General features: G+C 38.8%; 1 protein-coding gene across 5 annotated transcripts in view; it reads right to left on the bottom strand.

The window, feature by feature from the left end:
• The window catches only part of TNRC6A (trinucleotide repeat containing 6A), a 94,015-nt gene extending 93,492 nt beyond the window's left edge, over positions 1-523 (bottom strand). For all 5 annotated transcript variants that reach the window (XM_008568453.1, XM_008568455.1, XM_008568456.1 and 2 more), the window contains exon 1: positions 510-523. The gene's annotated coding sequence lies outside the window, so the exon portion shown is untranslated. The remainder of the gene's footprint in view (positions 1-509) is intronic.
• Positions 524-9,190: the final 8,667 nt, after the last annotated feature.

The raw sequence follows: 9,190 nt of genomic DNA, 5'->3' as shown, positions 1-9,190 counted from the left end.
CCGCCGCTGCAGGCTCCAGACCGGAAGTGAATGCCCCGCGTCGGCAACCCCTTCCGGGGGCGCCGCGGCCAGCGGCCCCAAGATGTAGGCCCTAGCAACTCGATCAGCCGCAGGTGTAGGCCCTTGGCAACCACCCCAGCGGGGCGGGCGGCCACTGGGTAGGATCGCCCTAGAGGTCACAGGTCCCGAGGCGCCCCGCAAAGGAGCAGGGGGCCCCGCCGAACCCTGAGCCCAGCCTTACTCGCCGCCGCCGGCTGTGGGCTGACATGGGCGCCTCCCCTCCTCCTCCTTTGCTGCGACACAAGTTTCCTTCGCCGCCGCTCTGCCCCTCCCCCACCGAGACACGCCAAAAAGAAAAAGAAAAAAATCGCCTAAATCTCAAATTCTATCCCTGCCAAAGCTTGACGAGCCCGCGCGGCTTTTGAATTCGGCCACTTATTATTTTTGACCTTGGGCCAGGCATTTATCCTCTCTGTTCTCTGTTTCCTCTTCAGGTAAAAGATGCAGACCTGAGGCGGATGGTGAGGTGCAGATGAGATTTTTATCCACCGAATCTTGCAGACCCTTTGACTCAGTAATCACACTTGCACGAACTTCTGCTCAGGAAATAATCCTGGGGATCTACACATATTTCACCATCAAGATATTAAGTCGGGGCATTGATGATGGTGAAAAATTGTCAATGACCAAAACGTCCAACATTACGAGATGGCCTTAAAAAGTGAGCTACTGGCATGTATTAGGATACTGTGAAAGTGATGTGGAGGAAGAACACCGGCATGGGAGAAATGGTTACAATAGAATAAGTGAAGAGTAGCTACACAGTAGGAAACATGTAGACACACTAAAGTATATACATGTAGATACACTAAGATACATACATATATGTAGATACAATGAGATACGTACATGCAGATACAATAATACACACACATACCTACAGGTAGATACAGCAATATAGATACATGTAGGTACAATAAGATACATATATCCGTGTGTTCTTTCCATCCTCACAACGCTTTATCCTCTCTACTTAAAATTCATTTCCTCTTACCTTCTCAGAAACCTCATTCTATGGATTATGCCATTTCCCCCCCTAACCTAAGTCCTTCAACTGGCTTTAAAACGTGCTCGAATCTCTCCTGTTAAAAGCAAAATCTCTCTAGACTGTCGAGTTCCTGTCCTCTCTGAGAGAGATGTATAGTAAACAAGCAAATGAGCAAATGTACAGAAAATCATAAGGTATATGCACCAAAATGTTAACTGATAAAAGTTTTTATTTTTTTCTTTTAGAATATCTGTTTTGTTTTTATACAATAAGCATATAAAAAGCTTATAAAACATCACTTTTTTGAAGACAAAGATCAGGTTTACATACTGTAAAATGTAGGGGGCACTGACAAAATGCTAGTGACTTTTTTTCCTGCTATCATCCCTAAGGCTGATTCACCCATACACATATTTGTTTTTCTTTCATGATCCTTTCTACTTAAAATGTTAAAAATTATATTACAGTATTTCTTTAGGAGTTAAAAATTATAAACATATATGTACAGCACAATATGTTTCCATACCAGGTTTATAAATAATTTTTCCACAACAGCATAAGGCAATGAAAACAGTAATATTTATCAACATTTGCACAGCTGTTAAAATTAGCTGATATTTTTTATTAGACTTCCTTAGGTTTGAATAACTCAGTATTTCCCAATTGGTGCCCCTCACCCCAACCCCAGGGACATTTAGCAATATTTGGATTTTGGTTGTCACAATGGATGCTACTGTTATCTAGTGGGTAGAGACCAGGGATTCTGCTAAGCATCATACAATGCACAGGACAGTCCCCTACAACACAAGGATATCTGAACCAAAATACCAACAGTACCAAGGATGAGAAACGCTGGAACTATTTCTCAGCCCCAGAGAAGCTAAGAAGACGTGATTTCTTAAAGGTCTGTGCAGAGTGGTTTGACATGTCCCATATGATGCCTCCTGGGCTGCAATATAGACTGTACTATGTGAGGTCATGCTAGTTAGTCACTTTTTAATTACCGCTTGCTTAAATTTGTTACATAGAGGTGGGATAAAGAAGAGTGATAATATGAAACCAGCACTGATTCCTTATGGGGACCTACTAAGGGAAATTCTCCTTTTATTATCCTTTCTCTTCACTAAGTAATCAGTCTCTCTTTCTACTATTTCCCATCACTGTACAAACTCTAGTAACTTCTGTTTTAAAAAAAAAAAAAAAACTCTTTTGATGCCTCATTCCTCCCCAGTTCCATTTTGCAGCTCTTCTTCCCAGCAACGCTTATTGGAAAAGTGTTCTACACAAGCTGCTCCTACTTGCTCACCTTTTCCCAACCTACAACCCCACCCATTCCCCCAAACTGCTCTTATCGAGGTCACAAATGACCTTGACCTTGCCAAACTCAATGAAAACATTTCTGTCCTCATGTTGATTTACTTCTTAGCTGTATTTGCCCCAACTGATCACTCCTTTTCGAGGGAGTCTTTTTTCTTGGCCATCTTGACAGCATATTCTGCATTTCTTTTTACCTCTGTAGGCATTCCTTTTTTTTTTTTTTAAAAAGATGACCAGTAAGGGGATCTTAACCCTTGATTTGGTGTTGTCGGCACCACGCTCAGCCAGTGAGCGAACCGGCCATCCCTATATGGGATCCGAACCCAGGGCCTTGGTATTATCAGCACCACACTCTCCCAAGTGAGCCACCGGGCCGGCCCGGCATTCCTTTTTTGTATCCTTTGCGAACATCTGCTTTATACCAAATAAGTGTTGGAGATCCACCCCCAAGGTTCTGTTCCAGACTTTTCCCTCTCTCTCCACTTTCTCTTTGGCTTAGGTAATCTCATCTATTCTCTTGTATTTTAGTACTATCTAAATGCAGATGACTTGCAAATTCATATCTTTAGCCCATATCTTACCTGTGTACCCCAGAATGCCAGAATGACAATTCACCCCCACAAAAAATATTTATTGAGCACCGACTTTGGGCCAGGTACTGTGCTTGGGCCTGGTTCTCTGGCACTTGTGAGGATCTATTTTGGTGGATTAAATACAGCAAGGCAGACAGATTTTTTTTTTTTTTAAAAGCAAACTATAAAGTATATAATTACAACCACAGCACGTGCACAGAAAGAAATGTTGCTCTAAGAAAGTGTAACAGAAAGGAGCATAACATAGATTGTGTGAGCAAAGAAGGTTTCTTTGAAAATGTAAACCTTCACTTGAGAACTCAAGGATGAGGGACACTTAAGCCAGGAACTGGACACAATAGAGGAAGGGTCTCAGGATGGAGATTTAAATTTGTGGGTCATCCTTGTGGACGAAAACAGGTTTCATATTGTGTCTGGCTTTAAATCCACTGGAGCCACCGTTTTCATTTTCCTTGCATAATCCATTAAGAACAAAATCAGAAACAAGCTCCTACATAAAGAAACAGAGGCTATACAAATTTAAATTTAAGTAAGACCTTTCCGCCACTTGTCTTTGTTCCTTGGGTTCCTGAGGTTACCAGAACATAAATGTTCTCCAACCTCCTTTCCTTATCTTACTGAGAAAGGGAAGTGACTAGTCTAATACTTCAGAAATAATGTACTTGAAAGAAAAGGATTTTTTCTCCCAAGGCTTTACCAAATACCATCGTAAGATATGTATGTGTATTTTTTAGGCAAGCTTCACCATAATATTTTTAAATTTACAAATCTTTCCACAATAATGTATAAATGGAAATTGAAGATATGGATGTGGATAAGATTTCCTGAAAAGAGTGTATTTCTTTTATTTAACTAAAATTTATTTGGTACTTAACATGGGCCACTCAGGCACTGTTCTAAGTGCTTTACAAATGTTAACTAATCACTAATTGGTGTCCTCACACAGCCCTATGAGGTAGGAATATAGTTCCCAGTTTGCAGATGAGGGTAATTAACTTGCCCAAAGTCACATAAATAATAAGTGGTAAAAAAAACAAGTGATTTGGCTTCTGAACCCACATCACTAACAGTACATTGTAGATCTCTGTTTCTCAGTCATATCTCTGCACCCCCTTTTGATAACAAATATTTCATAACACCGCCCCTACTATCCCAAAATGGTAATCACAGATAATATAATCTATTATAAGACATAATTTCAAAATACATGTATAATGACTTATGTCTCATATAAAGGAGAAATAAAAGAAAAGTAACTATAATAAGATAAAATGTCTTTTACTACATAAATGCTTGGGATTGTCCACACTGGAAGAGTCAGTGAAGTTGGCAGGTGTCAGCACCTATAGGCAGTTTCACTACTGCACATGCTGTATCTCAGACTGATGTCAAAATTTAGCCTCCTCATTCTTTCTCCCAACTAACCACCACCACCACATACAGAATTGTCTCTTTCCCAGTTTTCTCCAGGTCAGTAATAACACTAGCAGTCACTAAACCCCAGCCAGAAACCTAAGAGTCAGCTCAGACTTTTCCCTTCCCATCATCCAGTGCAGCAGCTATTTTGTCTCTAACCTGCTTTCTTAGTCTTTCCTTCCTGTTTCTCCACTGCCACCCCCCCAATACACCCTGAAAGCTCCACAGATGCTCCTTTTTCCTTTTTAAAATTTTGTTATTGTGGTATAGTTTACGTATAATAAAATCCACACATTTAAAGTGAAAAATTTGATGCATTTTGACCAAAACACCCACTTAACCACTACCACAGTAAATATAAAGAACACTTCCATTACCCCAGGAAATTCCCCTGTGCCTCTTCTCAGACATCACCTGCCCCTCCCATCCCCCTGCAACACACACACACACACCACCACACACACTCTCTCTCTCTCTCTCTCTCTCTCTTTCATTCCTGGGGTCCAACATCATTCTTTTGCATGTAGGTATCTAGCTTTCCCAGCACCATTTGTTGAAAGATTGTCCTTTTACCATTGAATGGTCTTGGGACTCTTCAAAGGAATAAAATAGAGTCATAAAAATTACTCAATTAGGGCTGGCCTGGTGGCGCACTCAGTAGAGTGCGGCGCTTGGGAGTGCGGCGGCACTCCTGCCGAGGGTTCGGATCCCATATAGAGACCAGTCCGCTCACTGGTTGAGCGTGGTGCGGGCGTGACACTGAGGGTTGCGATCCTTTTACCGGTCACGAAAAAAGACAAAAAGGAAAAAAAAAATTACTCAATCAAAAATATGCAGGGGAAAAAAGGAAAATGGAAACAAAGAACAAATGGGACAAATAGAAAACAAATAGTCAAAATGTAACTTTAAAATCAACCAAGAGCTGGCCAGTTGGCTCAGATGGTTAGAGCACAGCCTTGTAATACCAAGGTAAAGGGTTTGGTTCTCTGTACTGGCCAGTCACCAAAAAATAATAATAACAATAAATAAAATAAAATCAACCAAGTCACATCAAATTTGAGTTCCATGTAATGGAATACTATTCATCAATATAAAGGAATGAACTACTTAAATACACAGCATGGATGGATTTCAAAATAATTATGCTGATAGAAAGAACGTAGACCTGGGCTAGCCCATTAGGTGAATTGGTTAGAGTACTGTGTTATCACACCATGGATCAAGGTCAAGGATTTGGAACACCATACCAGTCAGCTGCCAAAAAAACAACCCCCCCCACCAAAACCACAAAAAAACACAGACCAGAAAAAAGGGGGTTGGGGAAAACAAACAGTATGATTCGGTTTATATAAAATTCTAGAAAATGCGGGCCGGCCCGTGGCTCACTCGGGAGAGTGCGGTGCTGATAACACCAAGGCCCCGGGTTCGGATCCCACATAGGGATGGCCGGTTCGCTCACTGGCTGAGCGTGGTGCTGACAACACCAAGTCAAGGGTTAAGATCCCCTTACCGGTCATCTTTAAAAAAAAAAAAAAAAAAATCTAGAAAATGCAAATTATTCTATAGTAATAGAAAGAAGGTCATTGATTGCCCAGGATTAGGAAAGATGTAGGGAAAGGTAAGAGGGAAAGATTAGAAAAGGCGGAAGAAAACTTTTGGGAATGATGAATATGTTATCTTCATTACGGTGCTGGTTTCACAACTATATACATATGTCAAAACTTATCAAATTCTGCACTTTAAATAAGAGTCAATAAAAGCTGTTTCAAAAAAATAGCTTGATGAGATACAGTATATTTACATAATTTCAAAACACCTCCCACAAAATGCTTATAAATTTCAAGGAAGAAAACAGCTACCTTTATCAAGTGACCAGAATGAACACCATCAGGACTGGGACAAAACAAAATCTATTCCTTCTCCAGGGTGGAAGGAAAAAAAGACCTAGCACCACGTGATAGGATGCAATGAGAAAGATGTAGCATCACCCTGTGCTGTTCCCGTCCAAGATGCACAACTTGAATCTGATCATAAGGAAACCTCACACAGACTTAATTGTGGGACATTCTTCAAAACTGCTGGCCTGTAATTTTTTAAACCATCAAGATTATGAAAGTCAAGGAAAGCTAAGGAAGTGTTTCTGGTTGAAGGAGACTAAAGAGCTATGACAACTAAAAGCAATGCTTGATTCTGAACTGGGTTCCTTTGCTAAAAAAACATTGTTATTATAATCATGGGCCTGAATGGGCTGTAAGGATTTGATGGTATTAGTGTTAATTTCCTGATTTCAATGGTTGAATTGAGGTTATGTAGTAGAATTACCTAGCCTGTAGGAAATATACACTAATTTATTCCAGAATAATGTGACTTGTACAAGGGTCTTCGAAAAGTTCACAGAAAGATTTGTGTTATTTTTTTCATTCAAATTTTCCACAAATTTTTTGAACTACCCTGATATTTGGGTCTATTTCTAGACTGTATCAGCAATTTACTCAACAATTCGTTTGGAGGAAAAAGTTCTTTTTCTGTACTTTGAACTTTTCTATTTGTGATTTTTTTTTTAATTCTTCTATTTACACATTTGTTCATATATTTGAGATGTCTGTAGCAGAGATTCATAGAAGTCGAATTTCTGGGTCAAAGGATATAAGCATTATTTTAAAATAATGATAAATATTACAAGTTTGCCTTTCAAAGAGATTGTGCCAGTTTACATCCTCACCAGCAGTTTATGAAAGGACCTGTTTCGTCTTACTTATTGTGGGCATGATTAGGCACTGTTATCTTTGCCAATCTGTTATCTCACTTTAATTTGTATATCTTCAGTCACTAGTGAGGTTAAGAAACTTTTTCTGTGTTTTTATTTGTTTATGAGAAATTTTTATTTCTTTGTTTTAGAATGAGCTGTATCTTCACATTTTTTGTCCAATTTAAAAGCTATTTATATTTTTCTTTTTAATTATGAGAGCTCTTTATATATTAAGGAAATTGGTTCTTTTTTTTATCATCTGGATTGTAAAAACTTTTTTTAAAAACCCTGTTACCTACCTTTTAACTTAGTCTGTAGTATTTTTACATGGTGCAGCTATTTTAAATCTTATGTAGACAATGTTTCCTTCTTGGCATCTGAGTTTGGGGTCTTCTTTTAAAAGATTTTCTCCAATTCAAGATTGTCTGTGTGTCTCTCTGTGTGTTTGTGTATGTGTACTGCCACGTCCCCCCTCCCCATGTCATTTACTTACATTTAAATCACCTATCTAGAATTTACTTGATGTAAGGAATCAGGCATCCACCTTTACCTTAAGCGTTTCCAAATGGCTAGCCAATTACTCCAGCACCAATTATTACACCGTCTAATTTTATTATTTTATTCCTGATTTGAAATACATCTTTAATATATACTTGCTTATCGAATGTATTTGGGTCTATTTCTACATTCTAATCTGTTTTGTTAATCTGCCTTTTTCTTCATGCACCAATACCAAGCATTTTTCATAAATGCAGCTTTATAGTATGCTCCAGTACTTCTAAGGTTAATCTTTCTTTATTACTTTCCATTTCCAGAATTTTCCTGGCTAGCCTTGCTTGTTTATTTTTTTCATTTGAACTTTAGACTCAGTGAGTCTACTTCCAAAAAACCTCATATCTTTATTGATATAAAAATTAAAGGTAAAGTTTAATTGAGAAAGAATATGCACCTTTACATCATTAAATCTTCTAATTGATAAGTAGGGTAGGTTTTTTTAGTTTCTTCTTTCATTTTTATTCATTTTTTGTTGTTGCTGATGTTGTAATAGTTGGTATTGGTGCTATTTTAAGTACAACATTTTCTTCCATCTAGTTTTCTAGCTTTTTTTTTTTCAGAAATGTAATATGCTGTTGATTTCAGATAATAGTTTTGTAATCAACTACTTTACTGACTTAATTTATTGTTTGTAAGAGATTTTTCCAATGGTACTCTTGGATTATGTAGATATAAAATCATATTACCAGCAAATACTCATGTTGTCTCCACTTTGTAATTCTTAAAATTCTTATTTTTATCTTGGTTTACCTAGAACAATGTTAAATAATAGTGGCAATATTATTTCTCTTATCTTGTTCCTGACTTTAATGGAAAATATTTCTAGTGTTCAGCATTAAACGTGATGCTGTTGTTTAACTTAAACATTTTTTTATCTCTCTACATTAGGTTGAGCCATTCTTTATAGGAGGGGGAGAAGAACCCCAGCATAGTGGGAAATGGAGAAATAAGAACAAAGTTGACAGATGGACTCCAAAGTTCAGGTAGAAGGAGTGACTTTGGAAGGAGTCCAGTCTCTCTTCCATAGCATCAGAAGCAAGGAAGAAAGGTTTGGTTCAGATACTGTTTAGTTGATGGTGCAGAGATTTTTTTCTCACTGGCCTCCATTTTCTCAGGAAAGAAAGCAACATCATTTTGTGAAAATGAGAGAAAGATAGCGGGGTTGTGGGTTTCAGAAGAGGGGGAAGTTGGAAGACTTGGTAAGAGGAATGAGAGAGGGAACTTGGAGGGGACACAGGAGCACTGACTGCCCAGTGGCCAGCAGAGGAATGAATTCTAAGTGGCAGTGAGAGTGGATCCTGAAGTTTCCCCTGCAGTCCCCTGCAGCCTCATTTGAGAGTGAACTCCTCCTGAGTCATCTCTGCTTCAGGCCAGACAGCCCTAATTCTTTCAATGTTACTCATACGTTTTGGATTGGAGCCCTTCACTCTCTGAGCCGTCTCCTCTGAACTCGCTGCCTTTTGGCAAACTTCCTCTCGGAACTGAATGTTCTTCTCTGGTGAGGGCTGACCC

Source organism: Galeopterus variegatus, unplaced genomic scaffold, assembly GCF_000696425.1.
Source record: "Galeopterus variegatus unplaced genomic scaffold, G_variegatus-3.0.2 Scaffold411, whole genome shotgun sequence".
NCBI lineage: Eukaryota > Metazoa > Chordata > Mammalia > Dermoptera > Cynocephalidae > Galeopterus > Galeopterus variegatus.
The sequence above is the reverse complement of the archived record's forward strand: the minus strand, read 5'-3'. Positions and strand labels throughout refer to the sequence as shown.